Genomic DNA, 21,652 nt, shown 5'->3' with positions numbered 1-21,652 from the left:
TTGACGCAGCTAGCTGGGAACAAGCGTCAGTTTCGGTAAACAGCTCCATGCTATTGTTTTAACCAAATCAAGTGTGGATCAGGGTAGAAGCGTAAGTATGATTTAAGATAGTAACTAAGGAATAAGATAATCAGTATCTAGGGGTGGGGGTTAGTTAACATGTGTATAATTTAAACTATAAAAATCACGAATCGACTCTGTATGCTTTGGACATCAGATTTGGGTGTATTATCACCCCGGTGTCCCGCGCTCTAGAATAAAGAACCGCATATGATCGCCTCTGTGTGGTTATATGTTTTCCTACGCTAACACTGGGTCCCTAGATGTAGTGATTACATCCATTAGACCCTTCTTTTCCTAAAATATTTAAAAATGAGAAAATCCATCCTGCTGGTGAAGCAATCAGGTCCGGTATCACCTGCAGCCTGTGAATGACAATTTAAGCTGTGTCCATCTAAGGTAACTACTTGCACTGAATACATTCTCCTGCAGTCAACCTTTTAAAAGTCACAGAATTTAGATAAAAATGCTTATATGCACATGAATTTTTATCACATGCATCTGAACCAGTCAAACATTTCCCTAATGAAATGCATGAAGGCAAAGACAAGTTTTAATAATACACAGAAATTTTAAGAAATGTCTTTGATGGTAAGCCAGTTTTTCAACTAAGGCAAACAATAGGCATTAGCTTTGAGGAAAGGTGGCACATGTTTTAGTAAGCCATTTAAAAAGGAGTTAATCAGCTCTGAAATAAATATTATCAGCAGTGCTACTAGGTTTAACAAAGGTGAAATGAAAGGATGTTTCTGAAATGCCCAACTCATTTAGAACTAAGAACAGCTAATGAGCTCCTGAAATGGGAGGACTTGTACCAATTAATTCCTCAGAATAGCTGGAGTATATTATCCCTGTTCTTTTCCCACTGGAGTAGAATGAAATGCCATCATTACCCTGTTTGGGAGCAAGACCAACCCGTTATTTACTACCTTATGGTAGCCAAGATGACATAGTATCTTGAGTTCCTTGTGTTTATTTTGAGATTGCAGATGGAAAGTTGTAGGGTTCCTTTCTGTTTTGCTGTTGTTTCTTATATTCATGCTAAAATACAAAGGTAGTCAAAATATAACAGTCAAGAGGGGTTTTTTTATATTTAAAGGCAGATCATAAATGCTTTTGGATCACCTAAAAGAGAAGAAATGTTGTTTTGGCTCTCCTTTACTGTTTTGATGCCAAAACCCATCCTGATTTATAAGCAATGTTTTACTATTAATGGTTTAATCAAATGCAAAATATTCCATTGTGATGTCAGAAAGAGTAGTTACATATTGCTAGCTGAAGTATTTTTTGCCCCATGTATTTTGTTCCTTAGGTGACTTGGAGGAAATATGGTTTTACTGATATAAGGGGAAGCAACAACAGGACTATGAAGAGAATTTAATAGGCCTTGGGGTAAATCTTGTTTCCTTGAAGTGTTTTCTTCTATTAGTCCTTCTCACAGTGAATTTCATGGTAGTCACCATCCCAGTTTGATTTCTCCAGATCAGAAATTCTCTGCAGCTAATAAGCTCTGGCATGGTATAAGTAGCCATAGATTCATCTTTCTTTGCCAGAATTTTCTTGATCTCTTCCATGTGTTCAAATGTTGAATGAAGCACCAGCTTCCACAATGATATCAATCACTGTTTATTGTATTTGTGGAGTTCCTATCTTGAGATATCTTGAAAGAATGGATTATTTGGGAAGAGTTGAATTGCCATCCCCTTATAACTTAAGCCAATGTAAATACGCCTTTTGAGAAACACCCGAACACTGACACATCTGCAGATCAGTTCATCCCCAGAGGTTAGGTAACTCACACTGATAGGACAGGTAATAGAAAAAATCAGAAGAAACCAATTATAAATACTCCTCTGCTACTCAGTAGGGAACATTTTTTCCAGAGTTTTGTGAGTTTAATTTATGTTACTACAAAAACTCTATGTAAAAAAAAAAAAAAAAAATTACATGATTACATAAAATGATACAGAATAGAATTATAGCATAAGAGTGCTAATGCAAATTCTGGAGTGTGACTGAGCAGCAGAATAGGCAAGAAGTTGCTCTGCAAAGGGTATATGCCATTACAGAGCCAGAAGGGAAAAACAGCAATTCTTTGCTAAAGAATGTACATGATAAGAAAATATTTTTATGAAGAAAATAGCAAAACTATTGACAGAGTTTATAATTCAAGAAAGGCACAGTTTTAATGACTGAATGGGAGAGAGCAGATTACCTGAGACCAACACAGTTCTGGTGTGGAACACAAATGGGGTGGGTTAGGAGTGCTCCTAACCTCAGTACTACTCCCAGTATAGGAAGAACAGCTCAGATGGACCAAAACAGTCATGGATGATGAGGTCTGAATTGCAGACACACCTGCTGACATTTTTCTACCTGCAAATTTTTTATAACCTTATAAATAATCGGCAGGTGGGGCAAACACCACGATTTCTACTTTTCCTACCCACAGCAAAGAAATTGCTCTGTAGGAAGCTGTGAGATATAAGAAGCTCTGAGATTTCTGGTGAGCTTGGACTGAAAAACAAAACTAGAGCCTCGATTCCTTGTGGTTACCAATGTTTCCATGGCACTTGTGTGAGTGTTGGCATGGCGAGGGTCAGCACATTCTGCTGACCTGAAAAGACTCAGTGCTCTTTCAGTCCTGTGCAATATGCTCATGGATCAGAAGGCCTTAGCTTTTGCTTGGTGCAACTAAACAGCTGCAAAAGTTAAACTCTATTGTTAGCAAAGTGAGGGCTGATGTGATTTGAATTTGTTAGCTGCTGGGAGATACACTTCATTGATACATATAGAAAAAAAGCAATGTGGATGTGAACAGCCTCAGAACTGTATCTTGCCCTCAACTCACACAGTCTGCATAGCTCTCTGGATCCCTTTCAATATGAAAGGTTCAGTAAACATCTAGGAGGATATTCTGATGTGGGTGCTTGTTTTAAGAGGATAGAAGAGGGAAAATGCAATGGAAAGTTGTATTGGCATCGCAGCCCCAGACAGGCTAATGGCAAGGAGCCCTATGATTTAAATATTTTAAGACATTGCCTTTAATTTGGTTTGGTTATATAATCTCCTAATCTCTTTCCTCCCACTGTTTCTCTGAAGAAAGGTTCTCTAATGAGTAAATGTGCTGTCCATTTTATTAACGATGGAGTGCTAGCTATAAAGAGAATTCCTATAAAAACCACCACACAGAAGTGGATTAAATGACAAACACCAGGGCCGAGGGCCCTAATGGCTGGAGTCATGTCATTATCAGAGAGTTTAAGCTTCTGTCTTTTGTCTGGGGGAGAAAAAAAGAGTTTAAAAGCACAACTACTATGTAGTTGAGGAAAGCAGTTTTTGAAAACACAAACATGCCTGAGAGTTATGTACTGTATCTTAACAGAAAACCAATTCCAGATGCATTATCTAAGTCAATGCAACAATGCTCTTCATTTCAAAAAGTTCTTAACAGTGCTTTGCAAGCACACATTACCCCCTCCTACTACTCCTGCCCCCAACACACCCCCACACACATAGAGAGTCAAAAGAAATCTCATAACACAACTGAGGTGCTTCAGCTCAGGCCATGTATGGGTATTGACCCAGAGGTCAGGACCAAAGTCCTCAAATTCTGTTCTGTGGACACAAGAAGTAGCCAAAATTTTATTCCTGACCAAATGTTCTTCCTGATCATGTTTTGTACACTGAAAGTCAGGTGGGCATGTGCAGTTGTCCCTGCTTAGCCCTGGCTATAGACTGCTGCAGAAATCCCTTGCAGTGAACTCCTTTCACACTCCAGTTTTAGAGCATTGGCTTTGCATGGGCTATAAGTGAAAAAAATTTCAGCCAGCAGTTTTGCAGCAACTGAATCTAAGGTGCTTACTTGGTTGTTGTTGTTGTTGCTTTTGGTATTTTGTTAGGGACTTGCTCCTTTTAGGATATTTTGTCATTATTTAGTCTCCCTTTGTAAAAGCAAGTCTTGTCAGAAATTCACTGTAAAGAGAGATGGAAGAGTCAACTAAATGATTACACTGGTTTGTCACTGGTGGCCCTTATGGGCTTGAGACAACATAATAGAAGGATTTATCCAAAATACCTGTAGCTTCATGTCATAACCCATTTACATCACTTAAGGGTTCATGTATAGCAAGAAACTGATTAGTAAGAAAGGGGAAATTACAGTAAATAATTTTAGCATGAGGGAAATGGTAGGAATATCCCCTTTGTCACTCTGGGGAGGGTTGAGGACTGGGAAACTGACCTTTGTCATTACACCTCACTAGGAGCAGAAGACTGTGATGGCCTGGGGGGTAGAGCAGCCCTTTGCTGGTATGGTTCAGTTAGAAGAGAACAGAGCTCTCTTCTGCAGTGTCTAGGACACAAGCTGCCCCTTCCAGCTGTGCTGGGCACTCATGATGAACAGCTCTCTTTTCTTCCTGTCATGGTTTAGGAATGATACTCTCCAATGTAGTAGTTGCCCTGAAATCACTCTAACTCACACACTTCTCTCCTTCCACCCTTCCCCTCACCCTCCTCTGTGGCAGAATGGAGAGGAGAACTGGAGGCACAAAAGATAAAGATCATGGGTTGAGATAAGAACAATTTACTGGAAACAGCAGCAGCGAGCTAAGAAAATGAACAGTAGCAGAAACCAAATAGAGGGTACAAGAAAAGAACCATCCTTGCTCATCCCGGAAACTCCCAGCAATAGCCAATACCCATCTGCTCCCTGTGCCGCCAGCCCCACCGCTCCCTCCAGCTCAGGAGCAGCCTCTCCCTCTGCTTTGGAACCAGCCTCACCCCAACACTCCCTCTGCCACGCTGACTCTGCTGGAAGGAGCTCCTTCTCCTCCTTTTGCCCACCCCAGCAATGATGTGAGGTGGTACAGGATAACCTCCATGCCCTGGCCATACCCCCTCCTGACTACTGCAAAAAATCCACTCTGTTCTGGCTGGAGCCGGGACACCTCCCCATAGGAAAAGATTAAAGCACGAGTGTGCTCGTTTCTCCAACAGGAGAGTGAATTAGCTTACATGGTTTTTGGAATTGGAGCTTGTCTGTGTGCTTACATCTATGTATGTATGCATTTTTGTGATTATATAGCACAATTGACATTTTGCTGAGGAGATTAAAGAGTTACACACCTATAGAGAATTTTAGGGTACCTATTTTTATCCAGGCACCTCTGCCTTCTCTGCAAACACTGCACATAGGAGATTATTGTTAGGTGAACTTCCAGCATGAATAATTTCAGCAGCTTTCATCAGCAAGCTGTAGACACTGAATCTGCTTAATGGCTTATTTATTATAAGGATCCTCAAGATCTTTCTGCAGTCTCTCCCTGGTGAATTTTGGGATATATCCTCCATGATCCTTGAGGTCAGCCTTCTGGCAAATATATTGTTTGTGTGTTATATGTGGAAACAAATATGCTTTTAAGTCACTCATCTGCATTTCCTCAGGTATGTATAGCCCTGACAAGGGCTGTGAAGGCACAGGTGGCTTTTTGTTGTTTCACCTTCAGAACAGCAGGTTCATTTTTTTAAACATTTTATCATGTGAACATTGTTCTCTAATACTGTTTTTTGAAAATTGGATCAAACATGTGAATATGAAACTTGTAAATCTAGGCTGGCATCCAGGCTCCTGCAAACATGTCTTGCAATTTTGCTTTGCATGGCCTAAAAATTTGAATCCACTTATTTGCCAGTGAAGTGTGATTCTGATTTAAGTTTTCCATTTTTCTGATGCATAGGTCAGGAGGGCTCTTGCTTTGGAACACACCCTTGTGAGAAGACAAAATGAATTCTGTTCCCCAGCATCACCTGTGGTTAGAGATCAGTGTGTCACGTCCTGCAGCACTGCAGTGATTTTCATTTGGAAAGGAATTGTTTGAGGTGACCATGTAAAATGAGTTGTGGTGCTGCTCCAAAGCAGTGCCTTGTAGGACCCTTTGCCAGGGATAAGCAAATGCTTTCCTCTTGCTCAGACTTTCTGTGGTAGAATTTTGTGCAAATATAGTGAAAGAATGAATGTGCAGTGGCACTGAACACAGCTTTGATATTGATTTTTGTTACTGTTGCATAACATTTAGGGACTCTGTAAGATGCAGGGTCAAATCAATCTACATGTGTTTAAATACTCAGAAATAAAGCAATGGAAAAATTTTGGGAAAAATCAGATCTTACCAGAAAATAGTGTTTATTAAGGACTGAGCCAGACCAAACTCTCCTGGACTTTAACAAAGCCATGATTTTAAGAGCTGTATTGAAATTAATGGAAAGTCACTGTACATATCAAAATACGCTTTGCAGAATTTGATTTTCATTTAGCAAAATTAGTAATGGAGATCAGTAAAAACCTACATGCTCATGGCTTTTTAGCTTAAAAATATATGTAGTCCCAGCATATATGTAACTGTGGAGGTTTTCAGATTTTTAGAAATAATGCATTTATATCATTTTAGAATTTACACATGGTCATATGAGGCACAGAGAATGCCTATATCACCTAGAAGATTAAAGAGCCAAGCGAGCTGCCATCAACCTGTCTTTGTTTCCTGTCCAAGGGGATGAGGATCAGGCACTGTGGTCTGTAGGCAGATAGCAGGACATGAGGCCCTCCTACTTTGCCACTCTACAAAACTTTCATTGCTGCATAACTGTCTCTTTCACTACAAAAGCTGTGGCTGCTTTATTCCAGCTAAAAGTGCTCTCTTTCACCCAAAGAGACAACCTCCTTATACATACTTGGTTTCTAAACCTGGGTTTGCATGTGAAAGTAGATTCTGGTGTGACAGCAACTTGTTTATATATGGAACAATACGTATGTTATATCATTAATACATTAATGATAGATTAACTGAGGGGATAGGGACAATTGTAAAGATTGTTTGGTTGAGATTCACACTGCAAATAAGACCCGAACATAGGTTCTATTTCTGTATCTAAATGTCCTCAAATATTGAACTAGACTCAGATATTAACATTGTCACCTCAAGGCTGTCTCCATAATTTTTTTACTTGATTCTTGTATATTTTTTTCATGGCTTTTTTAATTAGATGGTTTTTACTCATGACTGCTGGCACACTAAAAAGTAAGTTTTCTGACAGAAAGAATGTATTTCTTAAATAGCTGAAGTTGTGCTCTTTTAAAATCAGCTTTGAGTCTGGAAAAAGCTGTTTTGTGAGGCTTCCAGGGGTTCCTGCCAAAATGCCATGAGACCATTACTTCACATTTACTTGCAGATTTCCCTGGAACCCAGAAGTGCAGACAAAACACAGAAGAGCTGGAAGAAGCAAGAGTTCATCAACTATTTCTGAACTTTCAAAATGAATTATTTCTGGTTCAGTCTGAGAAAAACAGAAAAGTCTGGGTGGGGAGGAAGTTGATTTTATTTCCCAACACTTTTCTGTTCTAAAGTAAATCCTCTTTAGATTCAAGATCATTTTGATTAATTAGAAGATAATTATCCATTTGCTGACTAAACAATAGTTTCTTCTGTTGAAACCAAGCAATAATATCTTCTTGCTCATCATCTTTCATATGCTGGCAGCAGATCTTACGTACATACTGAGAAAAAGGTTTGGTCCCTCTGGGAGTGCATGCGGTGGAGGAAGCAAACGCGCTCATTTGAGAAGGGTGATTTCAATGCTGCACACATTACTTCAGGTATGTGCAAGTCAAATACCCACTGACCTGAGGCAGTCATGGTTCAGACAGCCCAGCATGGTTTCCTGCCTACTGTGACCTGGCATAGCCCAGGACAGCGCGAGGTTTCTGGCCGCCACTGCTTCCCTAGGAGTGGAAACTTAAGGCTGGTGATAAAAGGAAAGAAATGTTGCCATTCAGAGCTAGCTTCTTGAAATCATGAAACAAGGTAGGTGCATGATTTCAAATTAGTGCTTGCACGTAGTGGTCGTCCTTCCCTCCCTTCCACAGCTGAGTGGGGAGCACTCTCCTAAGTCCACATCTCAATACTTTTCTAAGTGCTGGGCAAGGACCAGCCCTGCTCTGGGGCCAGTGCAAGGGAGATACCAGGATGCCACAGAAGTGATGTCTGGTTTTGCCTGCCTCTTTGGAACCTTCTCTTATTCAGAAAGATCTATTATAAAAAACTTGATTTGTGTAAGCTAAAATACTTACTAATTTCTGGAAGGGGAGTCAGTTTAGACAGATCTTCAATTTTTTTCCCAGTGTAAATTAACTTTTTGTCAGTAGCACAGAAGTAGACAAATCTCAAGGAAACTCAAGCTCTTTTTTGGTGAAGGAGAGTACAATAGCTTGCCTGCTTTATAAACAGCCTAATGCTCCTAAAATTTAGTTTTTGGTGTATGCCCAAATATATTACAAAGAAAACATTTCCTGTAGTATTTTGGTGCTCCTGTTTGGCTCCAGCCAAGACTGAGAAATGTAGAAGCCATTTCAGACATGAATAATTGTAATAGTTTGCATTTGTAAAGTGATCCAGATACTAACAATAATGGACTGCAGTTGGAGTGTGAGCATGGTAAAATGGCTCTGTTACAAGCACAGTTCTTTAAACACAGTGGTGAAATGAAGACATTAATTATATTAGGTCTGGTATACTTTGACTAGAGGTGTAGCAGCCTATGAAAGTGAAAAGGCTGTTAATTCAATCACTGAAATTACTTACCACCAAAAATAATGAATTTGGGCTAATTTTAAAATAAAGCTAAGATATTTTAATTACCTAGAACTTAGACTTGCTTGGAACAGCAGAACAAAGGGATGGGTGGGTACATCACATCTTATCCTTTTTCATTGTATTTTACATACAAAAATAGAGACAAAGACAAATAATTTAGACAGGTTCCTTTAAGTCATATAGTGACTTCCTCTTGACACTTCAAGTGATCCTACCATTCTTAGACATATTTCTTCCTCAATTACAGAATGGTCTTAGTTTTCCTAAGTAGGAAAACATGAGCACTTTTGTCATATACAAAGAGAAAGGGAGCAGGGGAAGCTTAGAGATGGTAGGCATGATTTACTGTGTTTGGAAAATAAATACAGGCCTAAATGTTCATGAAGAGGAATAGATGCTTTCCTTTTCACTGAGGATCCTTAGCAGCATTTCTAGAATCCTAGTCTGTATATATTCTTGGGCTATACACTCAGATACAATACATGCCAGTTTGCTGTGTGAAACTCACTAACTCAGTGGTAGTTGCCTATTCAAAACACACGGATTTTTAATCAATTACTGGGGTTACCCCAACAATAATATCAAAAAACTCCACGTATTTCTATAAAAGCAAGTGGGAATCAATTTTCCAGTAAATTCAATTTCATAAACGCCTATTTAAGACAACCAGGGTTGAATACTACTCTATTCCATGCTAAAGAATACACACAGATACAGTTGTGCTTTAACAATTCTTGCAGGGTCATAAAGGAATGTATAAGTTAGTGTTGACTTTTTAAACAGTAGTATTAGCCTTGCATCCCAGGAAAACCAGACAACAAATCACATTTATGCAGTACTCATAAATGAGTAAAACACAAAACTGAGCTGGAAAACTTTTACATGACATCAATCACAAACTGTGAAATACCCAATAAAATTTCACAACATACCTGTGGAACAAGTTTTGCAATGTGCAAATAACACAGATTCCCCACTACCAGGAAGAAAAAAAAAAAGTCTTTCAACACATACAATACAAATTCTACAGCGTACATGAAAAACAAGTTCCACAGTATGTATGGGGGTTTGAAGAATAAATATAGTATCGTAGTAGTCACTAAACCTGAAGTGACCCGTTGTCTCATGTTGAAATAGTATTTGGTTGTGTGGTCTTTCATTGCCTCAGGGCTTTATAAAGAAGAATCAATGTGAGAATGGTTCTTTAAATGAATAGTTATATTTCTGACCTAAAATGCCATGATCGGTCTAGAACCTGCCTGGTAGTGGCCCAAAAAATTTGCCACTAACAGAATCATAAAGCTTCTGAAAAGCAGAAATGCAAACAGAATGGAAAATAACCATCTGAAACACAGAAATGCTTGTGCTTGGTTTTAACCTTATAAAGTAAACAGATTAAAGAAGCAACAGGGAGAGAGAGAGAGAGAAGGAGGGCAGACAGGCAAGCAGTAGTGTGGTATTAGGAGGTGTTCTTTCTAGGAGACTAGTAAAACAACACTAGAACAATGGATGAGAGAAAAAGCTAGGGGTAAACATCCCTAAAATATAGTGACCTAGACAAAAAAAAAAAAAAAAAAAAAAAGCCATAGCTCTTAGTAATATCCACGATTTTATAATACTATCTAAAGAACAGAAGGTACATAAAGGAATTAACACTGCTAGTATCAGTCTATGAGCTAGTTCCCACTGCCCTTGAGCTGGAAAGATGCCAAAGATGCATCTCTTCTTCATCTGTGTCCTGGATCCAACCAGGACAAGGTTAATTTTTGCGGTACCAGGAGGGCCATGACTAGGGCTCAGTTTAGTCTATACAACCTCACACCATGTGCAGGGGTGGTTGGGATGGGGTTCCTCCTGCTCAGGAAGCGTGGCGGAGCAAGGGGGCATTCCCAGTCTCCATCCAGTGAGCGCCCGTGTGTTAACTGTTCGCCTCTCTTGTGCACTCTGTTATTAACATTGCTGCTGTGACTGTTCAGTTTTGTATCTCACTGATGTTTCCAGTCAATTACTCCTAACTCAACCTGTGATCTTTACCTTTTGTGCTTCCAATTCTCCTCTCCAGCTCACCACAGGGAGAGAAAGAATGGGAGGTGGAGCGTGAACAAGCAGCGCATGGTTTGGAGTGTTTCACTGGGAACTCTAAATTGGAAAATACCATTCCTAAACCACAACAGTTAGTAATTCCTTTTCAAATTCTTTCAAAGTATTTGGCCTTACAGCTCTGGAGGCACATGAATGTTGCTTTAGCCATAGAGTCTCTGGTCACAAAATGTGCAAAAGCTCAGCTTGAAGAACAGAAATGTGTATATTTATTTGCTTTTAACTGAAGCAAAAAGGAGTGATGAAAAAGGAGACCAGAAAGACAAGGAAAGGCAGGTCACAGAGAGAGAAAAGAAAATTATACAAATGCAGATGTGGAGAAAGCAGATAAGACTTATCACTTCCAGATAGTCGCTTGGGAGAGTGTTACAGCATGAAGAGCTTGATTCTTGCTTAGGAACAGGTGTAGAGCAGAGTAATATCCAGTTCTCTGCAGCTTCAAGAAGGGGCATTTATATTTTTCCGTCTCAAGAAGTTTCCATGTGACAAAATCCTTGGCCACGTATTATGTACAGGTGGAATGCACAAGCCCATCCAGGTGAGCAGTATTTTAGGCTATAGCAGCTCACTACCTCAGCAATATTAGCAGTGAGCTGATGTGCTGCTCTCACCATTGATTACCATGATAACAATGTTCCTGTGCCTACTAGAAATCCTCAAAATCAGGCCAGAGAAAATAAATCCCTATTATTTATACAAACTGTGGCTTCTCTTTGGAAAAAGGTGAGAATTCATCAAAGAATGACTGGCTTTGTTCTTTTCAGATTTCTGTGAGATCTAGTCCAGCTAAATCCAAGAGCCAATAGAAGGCTATTGTGTATTTATATATTTTCTTTTCAGTGCTGCTTATTAACGAAGTAATTTGAGAAACTTGTAGTGAATGAATACTTTTCATGTGCAAGTAGGAATCAGAATCTTGTGCCTTATTCCAGCCTCATCTTTCAGGTTTCCTTTCTGGACTTTAAGTATACTCTCCTATGTATTTCTTTGTTCCACTCAACAAAGGAGACTCATGTTGAAAGTAGGGCACCTACTTAAGTGTTTAGTTGGATTAGGGTTCTTCAGAGGATTTCCTAATCTCTGGAAAAAAATGATTAATTGTTGAAGCATTAGGCCTTCAAGGCCTAGACTTCCAAGAAATTCAGCTCTGAATCCTGGGCTGGGTTGACTGAATCATTTTATGATGGCCAGACCTAGGACTGTGCAGGGTATTGGCTTCTGAATGCAGAAATAGTAGGAGATGAATGCTGAGTGAGTAAAATGAGATATAGGAACTACAAAACAAACAAACAAACAACCCCCACAAACAAACAAAACAACCCCCTAAAAAACCCCCCTCTCCCCCCCTCCTCCCCCCCCCAAAAACCCCCTTCAAACAACCCAGTGGAAGAGAATGCATACTCCAGTAACAGTTTAAAACTTTCTTGGGACATAGTCATGGAAGAGAAGATACTGTCTGCTTCTTTTTTCACATTTACTTTGTCACACCAGCTTTCAGGATGACAAAAATCAAAATTGTGTGATGATACTAGATTCTGAGATGCTGCAGTTGACCATGAAGCCTTGACCATATCTGTGATGGTAGGAGTTTTCCAAAAGTGCTGTGCCTTGTAAGGTAAATCACAAAGTTAACTTCAGCTAAGTAAAATTTGGAGGAAAAGTCCCTGATATAATTATTTGGCAAATGCTCATTTTTTTCGTCCATCGGAAAAGCATCCATGTTCAATGTGATGACATTTTCTTTAATCTGATTAGAAGACTTGAATGCTATTAAATGTTCCCTTACTTGCCCTATCTGCTCACAGGCCTTTATGCATTTCTTATACATTGCATATAAACTAAAATTACTTTCCTGCTGGCTTGCACATATTTGGGTTAATTTTAGCCAGTAGTTGCATTTCTCATAACCTAGTCCCTCCAAGTGTCTTCTTTTCAGAGTTTGGCAAAGGACTCACTTAGAAATGCTAGTTCTTACAACTCTCACCTCACTTTGTTGTGACTAAGCCCTCCTGCAATGCTATCTGTTCCACGGGGCATTCCTGCTGCAGCTGTCACATGCTGCTGTGCTGGCTCTGTACTTACTGAACTGCCTTATGCTCACATAGGACTCTCAACTGTTTTTTTCAAGGGAGAGTTTCTATTCTGTCCTGTGTATTTTTTCCTTGGTTGCTAATATCTTATGGTACTCTACAATGACAGAAAAGCTGATAACAATCTTGAGTAGGAGAGATCAGCCTATCTGAATGCTGATATAAACTGAAATAATGGTATGAAATATGTCAATAAATCATCTTGCAGTGCATTTCAAACATGTTTTCTGCCAGTGTGAGTAAGCACATTTGCTGGGATGGGTCAGACCTGGGATATCACGAGTTTTTCTAAGAACTGGTGGTTTCCCTGGTACGTACAAGTGCTTTGTAAGTTTAGCCTGTTATATCCGACTTCACCCCTAACACCCTTTTCCCCCAACTCACCACCTTTTGATGAAGCCTTCTAGTACTGTGTTCATGAAAATACAGAGCTCACAAATTTCACCCAAGGAGAAACTCTGCCAATACTTTTTACTTGGAAAAAAATGCTTTTCAAAAAGAAAAGATAAGAAATAGCCTTAGCTGTAATCTAGAATTGCACAAATTAATTGGCTGCTCTGAGGCATAGCTATTTGGCATAACCTGTTGCTTTGGAAGCCGTTTCCAGGTACAGCGTGGAGCAAATCAATCTCTTTCTTGTTTCTGGGAGTTCCCTGTCCCTGCCATGGAATTGCAATAAGCAGTCAGAATGCTGTGGTCAGTGGCATAATTGGGTTGGGTCCCGGAAATAATGGGAATTCAGCCAAAGCCTCTGAGGGAAAGAGAAAGGACTCTGTAAACAGTTGTAATTGGGTCTGACTGAAAAAAGATCATTAATGGTGCTGTGTATTTTAAACTGCTAAAGCTGCTCTTATACTCTAATTCTCCCCCTGAATGTCTGTATTTTGTGTCAGTTGTTATCTGCATGACTATATGGAAGCCATAGTTCCCTTCAATTCTGTGTTCAAGAGACAGGTTGGAGCCTTACTTTCTTCCTGTACTTTTTAATCTTCTGCCTCTAGTATGAGAGGCACAAATGCTGCCAGAAGTTTCTGCTGCGCAGTGGGGCAGCTTCCCCTGCATAAGAGGAGAGCCATTGCAACTCCCCACTTCTACCAGCACCCATCACCACTGTGGCTGGATGTCACTCTGCTGATAAGCAGGGTCCCCATATGCTGCCTGAACATTCTGAAAACACCCAAATTGTTCTCTGCAGAACAGAAATGACAGGGAGAACTGCAGAGGAATGCAACATACCCCTCCAAAAATCAATCAAGGTATCTCCATTGTAAAAGAAATAATTAGGAGGCAGGAAGAACTGCTGGATGGGTAGGAAAACAGCTAACTGCTGGGAATAGAACTACAGCTTTGGTGTCTTTTTGGTAAGAGAGGAAAAAATTGCTTTGTATATATGCATATGCTTTAAAGAAATTCTTGATGTAGGAGGGAACAGAATAAACAAGGCTCACAGATTTTCACGTGAGAAATTTCTTGTGCAAGAAAATGAAAAACTGTGCTTAGAGCAAGGGTGGTGCTACCCCATTACACAGCTGAGCCTGTGTGCACCATTGGAGAGGCTAGTCCACTTGTATCCCAGCATTTCTATGGTTCTTTCATAGGGAACTGCTGTTTGTCATGTTTTCTTCTTTCTGCCCCAGTGGATGGCAGATGCAGCAAAGGGAATGACTTTCCTGAGAGGTCTTTTATTGTCTGTAAGAAATGACCAAGTCAGGTGAGGCCTATGATGGCAGAGTATGGAAAAAGAGGCATGAAGGATGACCCGTGTGCCTGAAAACTTGGCTGCTAGTTAATCTGATAAAATATATTGACTTGGTCTACAGACTTTGTTCTGGATAGAAAAAAAACAAGAGTCATGGTCTAAAATCTAATATCAAGACTGAGTTTTTTTCACATGAAAAACTGACAAAACTGAAGTGCAAGAACCAGAGTGCAGCCCTACCCTGTCTGTGCTGGCTCACACTCAGAAGCAAAGGCACTCCAGAAAGGGATTTTACTGATATCATTTAACTAAAAAAACTTGTGTTAGACTTGGTGTGTTATATGTCTAATGATCTGGAAAATATACGTTGGATATTCTCCCGGTGGTAACGGACCTAGACACAGAAAAACAGCCATATTTTTCAAAAGTCAAGGTTATTGCTCAACTGTCACACAATCTGTACACATTAAAACTGGCACTGTTTTCTAACTATTGAAGAAATGTAAAATTCAGTGGAGCTGGGGAATTACTGAAAGGCTGTAATACTTTTGAAGTCAGACCCACCCATATTTAGGAGGAAAAATGCAATGGAAGCAATGCAACCCGAGAATTATTTTCTGTATAACTTCAACTTGAGTTCTCATCCCAAATTCAGCAATGGACTTGTCTGAATTTTTACATATCTCCCTGTCTTCATCTCATAGCATCTGAATGTTGAAGAGTGCTTGGAAATCTTTATGATGCCTATGAAGCAGGGGAAATATTCTTGTTTTCCTTTTGTTTTAAGGAAGAAAAGAAAGAGGTGAATTGCCAAAGGGCATGCAAATGTCTGTGCCAGAGCCAGGAAACAGGTACGCTTTCAGTGTACCAGCCCAATGCCTGAAACTGCTGATTTTTTTTCCCAGTTGTGTCTATTTATGCACTACATAAATAGGTAGATGTGTAGTGTAATTATTTCCTACTATGTGTTTGCTCCACAAGTGTTTTACATAAGTGCTGTGACATTGGAGCAGCCTTGGTCAAGCACACACCAAACTCATATCCTGGAAGACTCTTTCAGTGATGTAATATATACAGAGAAGAGGCTCTAATATCTTCTATCTTTTTGGCCCTGATTCAGGGTCAAGAGGATATTTCCAACAGTTGCTTTTTTCAACAAAGAGTGCTCTGAAAACCCAGGCTCTGTGAACTGAGCAAGTGCTCAGAGCACACACTTCCATAAGAAGCTTGCTTGCCTACTAAGCAATTCTCAGCAATGTCTTTGGCTGCAAGCTATTGTTATTTGTTTGTACTGCGGCAATGCCCAGAGGCTGCAGTCATGGATCAGGGACCCATTGTGCTAGGTATTCTAAAGGCAAAACAAAAAGGTCTTTGTCATACTCTTAAGGCAAATCTGAGGTGAGTCTGGGAAAAGAACTTTCCCAAATCCAAAGTTCTAGGGCCAACTTGTAAGCAGTTTAGTGCTCCACACTTTGGGTTTATCCTTGGTTCTCTCATCTGCATTGTTTATTCAACACAGACAATAAATGAACTCTGAAAACACAATGGGAAATGCAGAAATTTGATGTAGCTACTTACATTTCCTACTGAACTCTTAAATAAATAGCCATCCTGTGACTGACAGAGGTGCCTTGAGGACTTGAGGACATCTCTGGCTCCCTTGAAGTATTTTTTGTGGTGATTAAAGAGACTAAAGACTGAAGTCTGAGGCAGAAATAACACTTGCTAAAACACAACTTTTTTTCTGTATTTCAGATGTGTTTATTTCATTTGCTTCATGCATATGGCATTGCTGGGGGTATCCACATCACAACAGGATTTTTGCACCTCAGGCATTCACCAGCTGCTGGCACTTGAAGTCACATTCCTTTCTGTATCACATCACATTTAGTTGCTGTGGTTACCCTTGTGATGCCAAAAACAAAGGATTAGGATTTACTGTAGCCCTTCCTCTCCTAGAACAAAAGGTTCTGCTTCTGAATGTCCTATCTGCATGACAGGCAAGTGGGAGTCACTGAGGAGGAACGGGGCTGGAGCTCCCTAACCCCTCTCACCCTACACGTGGCAGTGATGTCCTCGTCTCCCCAAAATGCTTTGAGTGAACAGAATTGGGAATCAAACTTGTACTGAAGTTACTAAAGTACAAACACCTACAAAGTCATGTCAGATCCGCCTCAGCACTTTGGCTCTTTATCTTTTCTCGGTGTCCTCTATATACCTCTAGTCTCAAACTAAGAATGAGAATAAACTTTCCTAGGTTTTGGAGATACTAGGGATGTATGGCATAATTGAACCCACAATCGCAGGAAAAGGGTCTGGAAATTCTTTGGAGGTGGCTCTTCACTTGTTGGGGAATCACTGTGTAACTCAAGAAGATGGTCTGAGGCCATGGTTTATATTTTTCTGACCCTCAAAAGCAGTTCTGTAGGAATTGAGTCTATTTCAAAATCCACATTCAGCTAGCAAAAGAAAAAACATTTCTGGAAAAAAAAAAAAAAAAAAAAAAAGAAGAAAGAGAAATACAGTATTTATTCTCAGAATAATTCATCATTTAACACACATAATTCTTGCCTATTTTCATCCATATTCTGAATAATTAAACACATAAAAAACGCTAGTTTGGACTATTTTTAAAATATTCTTATGTTCAAAATAAAAGTAAAGTTAGCCACTGCTGGTGAGCTTGTTTCATTAGCTTTCTCTGCCATGGATTTAAGAATTGAGAGAACAAACATTTATCAGCTGGAATAAAGACTTTTTTTTGGTTTCCGTTCATGTCTTCTGAGACGCATTCCAGGCTTTCAAAGAAGCCACAATAAAGCTTTAATTTTCTATTTATGTGCTCAAACATTGTTTTCATTCATATATCTATGACCAGATAAACATTCTGAAAATTCACATTGCAGTATAATCACTTTGTTCTTCTTTTGGGATACTGACTCATAATTAAATAGATGCAGCTGAAAGACAAAAAATGTGGCATTGAGACCGTACTGTCACAGAAAGGGGGAAAAAAAGATGAAAACAGAAGTTCTAAGGTCAGCACAGCAGATTGGAGCAGGAACTCAAAAATCAGGTTAATGCTCTGCTGCTTCCACCAATACCCTTTACCAACCATGTACATTACAGCCAGTGTTTTATACTTTGGCTTCAAAATGGAGATAATTATTTTCCTGTTTTAGAGGCTTTTGTAAGAATATCTATTAGTGATTGTAAAAAAAATCTGACAATATGGTAACATTCACATAGGTATCAAGAGAAACAAGAAGCTTAATTAATATCTCACTCGAGACTGATATTCTCCTTAGAAAGAGCAATAGACTGAGTTACTGAAGGTAGCCAAAATTCAATCCCTTGCTGTTTATGTAATGAGCTAACTCACAGTTGGTATTTGTTGTGAATTGCACAGTAAAAGAATTTACTTGGAAAATGCCTTTTTGTTGAGTCTTGAATGTGTTGTCCAAAATGTCTCATTTTTAACAAACTTACAGAGAATTTGAGCCTGACCTGGATTCTGAACCTGGCCAGATTGAACTCTGCCAGGCAGCATCTGCAGCTCTGGGTTAGGCAGCTGCAGGAGCGTTTCCAGGGCAGGGCTGCACACTCCAGGTCTGCAGCCTGACTGGGCTTCACCACCCTGCTGGAAGGGGTCTCAGGCTCCTACTGTGAAGCCAAGACTTCCAGCGCTGGAAGTCTGGAAAAGGCCTTTTGGATCTCCTGGGCAGGCCTAGCCACCACTAAAGACAAGCTGTAGGATCTTCCCTGTTCCAGGGCACAGTCCTTTCATGCCTTGCTGTGGCGCTAGGGGAGCAGACAGGAAAAAAGTCTTGGATATCTTGTTTTATAAGTCCCTGCCTTGAAGCAAACAATTTCCTTCTGGGGGACAAAATGTACCTTAAATAAAAACACTGTATTTCTTATAAAACCTGTTAATGCTGCTGAAATGACAAAGATAATGATTGTAATCATTGCTTTTAAGGTGTCAGAAATGTTCATGGGCATATCAAAGCAAAGTATGGTCTACTTAAAGCTCATCACATGTAGCAAGTAGCAACAGTGTCTAAAATAAGCAATCTAATTTTTTAAAATGTTTTTGTTTTAAAATAGGATTTACCCGTGGATTTTTAAATAATTTAAAACAATTACAAATTGGGTCATAAGAAAATACAATTGTATTAATTTGTTTTTAGTTCCTTCAGGAATAGGATAGCCAAATTCCCTGAGTTCTTTGAAATGTTTCTATTAAGATTCAAGCTCTCATTTGTTCATGGGATAATTTTCCATGTCTAACCTCAATTTTATTAGAAAGGAAAATTTCTATAACTTGACTCAGTCCCTATTTCATGCTGCACTGCAAAGGAAAAACAGCTGTTTTTTCAGACATCTCAAGCAAGGTGATGTGTATTTCCATGTAACTCTTGCAAATAGAGTGCTACCACTTTTACAAAAAAAGGCATTGTGAAATAGTTACATCCTTGAGATATATTAAGGGTGTTAGGAAATTAGTCTTAGCCAGACTGAAGGTGGATTCTTAAAATAACTTGTAGGTTTTTTGGCTTCTGTAGCATTTCTGATGTAGAAGATCTGCTAGGAGTATAGAATCACAGAATAGCTGGGATCAGAGGGAATGTTTAAAGGTTGCCTCGTCCAGCTGCCTCTGAAATGAACCCCATCCAACCTGACCTTGATTCCAGGAATGAGCATCCACAGTTTCTCTGGGCAACCTGCTCCAGGGTTTCACCACTCTCATAAAAAATTCTTCCTTATACCTAGTCTGAATTTACCATCTTTTAGTTTAAAGGTCCACTGCAACAAGCCTTGCCAGAAAGCTGTCCTTATCTTTCTTATAAATTCCCTTTAACTACTGGAAGACTGCAGTCAGATCTTCCCAAACCCCAGACTCTTCCAGGCCATCCTGACAAGAGAGGTTCCTCATTTTTGTGCCCCTCCTCTGGACTTGCTCCAACAGGTCCCCATCTTTCCTGTGCCTCATGAGGATCCAGAGCTGCATGCAGCACTCCAGGTGGGGTCTGATGAGCGTGGAACAGAGAGACAGGACCACCTCCCTCGCCCTGTAGGTCAGGATTCTTTTCTTGCAGCCCAGGGTATGGTTTGCTTTCTGGGCTGCAAGTGCACACTGTTTGCTCGTGCCCAGTTTCTCATTCACCACTACCACCAGGTTCTTCTTTGCAGCATAATAAATGACCTATAAATGACAAAATATATTTGTTCTGAAATTTAAATTCACATGTTTTTTCAGGCATTTCCCATTTCTTAATCTTAAAATTTTTCTGTTCCACAGGGAATTTTCCCTAAAATTGACTATAATATGTCTGAAAGTCCTTGAGTTCAGATAGCCAGAGAACCTTAAGACTGCTGTCTATACCACGTTTCTCATGACTTCCAGATTCCTTCTCATGGGACATCCCTGCAGGTTTTCTGGACTATGAGACTTCAAAACGTCCATCTGGGTCTTCTTGGCTGGCTGATGGCACTGCAAGTATCAATTTTATTCAGAATCTGCAAGCTCAGGGAAGATGCTTTTAGAGGCACCACAGAAAATGTGTATTCCAAAAACATTTGTTTGTACTCTTGAGCTTTAGAGAAACAGAAAATATCAGTTTCCGTGTGACTCAGGTAAATACTATATATGAAAAATATGAGATTTTAACTAATTCAAAGTCCTTCAATCTTTTTGAGTTTGCACACATCATTACAGAAATCATTGTTATAGGGTAGTGTGTTATCTTTAGATAGAACATGCTAAAATATGTATAATGTAACGCTAAAAAAAGCATAAAGAAGATTGCTGTACACAAATCATTGTTATAGGGTTATGTGGTATCTTTAGATAGAACATCCTAAAAGATCTATAATTGCTGCTTGGTTATGTAGTATAGAGATTGTAATCTGGTACATCCATCAATGATTGATCTCCAGCTATTGCTTTTTTCAGCTGGTAGAATGTCATTTTTGTGTGTCATTTTGGCTGCTTTTCTGTGTATCTTCAATGAGTGAGGAGAAGACCCACACCTTCTGCCCTTGGCTCCTTTTGCAGGTGGTCTGTGCAGGAAAGCTGCTGCATGAGGTGCTGCAGGCTGTTGCTGAGTTCCCAGGCACTGAGGGGACCTTGTACTCCCACTGCCCACAGTAAGAAGAACATGGTCTGTGCTGGAGAAGACCAGGCCTGCAACAGACAAAAATAAAACTTTTGTTTTCCTATTTCATGAACTTCTACAAAATTAAGAGTTCAGCCTTGAGAAAATTACACTGGCAAAATCTTCTCTGTTGTGAGCAGGATCTTGCTGTCTTCACTCAAGAAGTTTCATATCCTGGCCCTAGCTTGCATCGTTAAAGAAATCTGGACATTTCCTAGAAGCCTGAAGGTTTTTGGCTACTAGAAACGCTAGAGATTTCCTCATGCTAAGAAAAACCACAGACTTCTCCAATTACAAATATAATTGTAATTCACAATTAGAAGTTACAATAAAATAACGTTTCCTGCAGAACCAAAGACCAGTTTAAACTTGCAGTCATTATTTGCAGAGCAGGAAAGATGGAACTAGATTGTAACTAGAACTATGTACGAGGGTTATACATTGCCCCTAGTAAAAGAAACATTATGCCCCATTTGGACACACTCTTGAAAGGCAAAGTGAAGCATTTGAAATAAGAAAGGCATTTCTCAAATGTCTTTTTCATCTTCTCCATCATTCAGTCCCAAAGTGTTCAAGACACATTGTTGTCTGTCAGACTAAACAGAGAAAGGAAAGCATTATTCAATTCTTGAAATATTTCAGTGCCCACACATCTTCAGTTCTCATGCCTTTTTTTTTTGTCCAGCCATTTGTGTCAATGATATTATCTATTCAGAGAAGTATGAGGCAATAGGATAGAATGTTAACTTCTATAAAGTCTTTCATTCCACATACTTCCCCAAACAAATGCTTTACCAAGTTAAATAACATAGCTATAGAATTGAAATGTTCCAGAGGGAGAGACAAGGAAAAAGCCAATGTTTTCAGTTGAAAGTGGAAGACTAATGGCAGCTT

The 21,652-nt window shown here is 39.5% G+C and overlaps 1 long non-coding RNA gene across 1 annotated transcript; it reads left to right on the top strand.

Annotated features, from left to right (window-relative positions):
• Positions 1–7,448: 7,448 nt before the first annotated feature.
• Positions 7,449–21,028, top strand: LOC134551454 (uncharacterized). Its single transcript, XR_010080579.1, has 3 exons — positions 7,449–7,922; positions 20,008–20,237; positions 20,659–21,028. It is a non-coding gene; the product is annotated as an uncharacterized LOC134551454 (long non-coding RNA).
• The last annotated feature ends 624 nt before the right edge of the window (positions 21,029–21,652 follow it).

The sequence above is a fragment of the Prinia subflava genome, chromosome 5, assembly GCF_021018805.1.
Source record: "Prinia subflava isolate CZ2003 ecotype Zambia chromosome 5, Cam_Psub_1.2, whole genome shotgun sequence".
Taxonomy (NCBI): Eukaryota; Metazoa; Chordata; class Aves; order Passeriformes; family Cisticolidae; genus Prinia; species Prinia subflava.
Note: the sequence above shows the minus strand (reverse complement) of the source record. Positions and strands in the feature narration are given on the sequence as shown.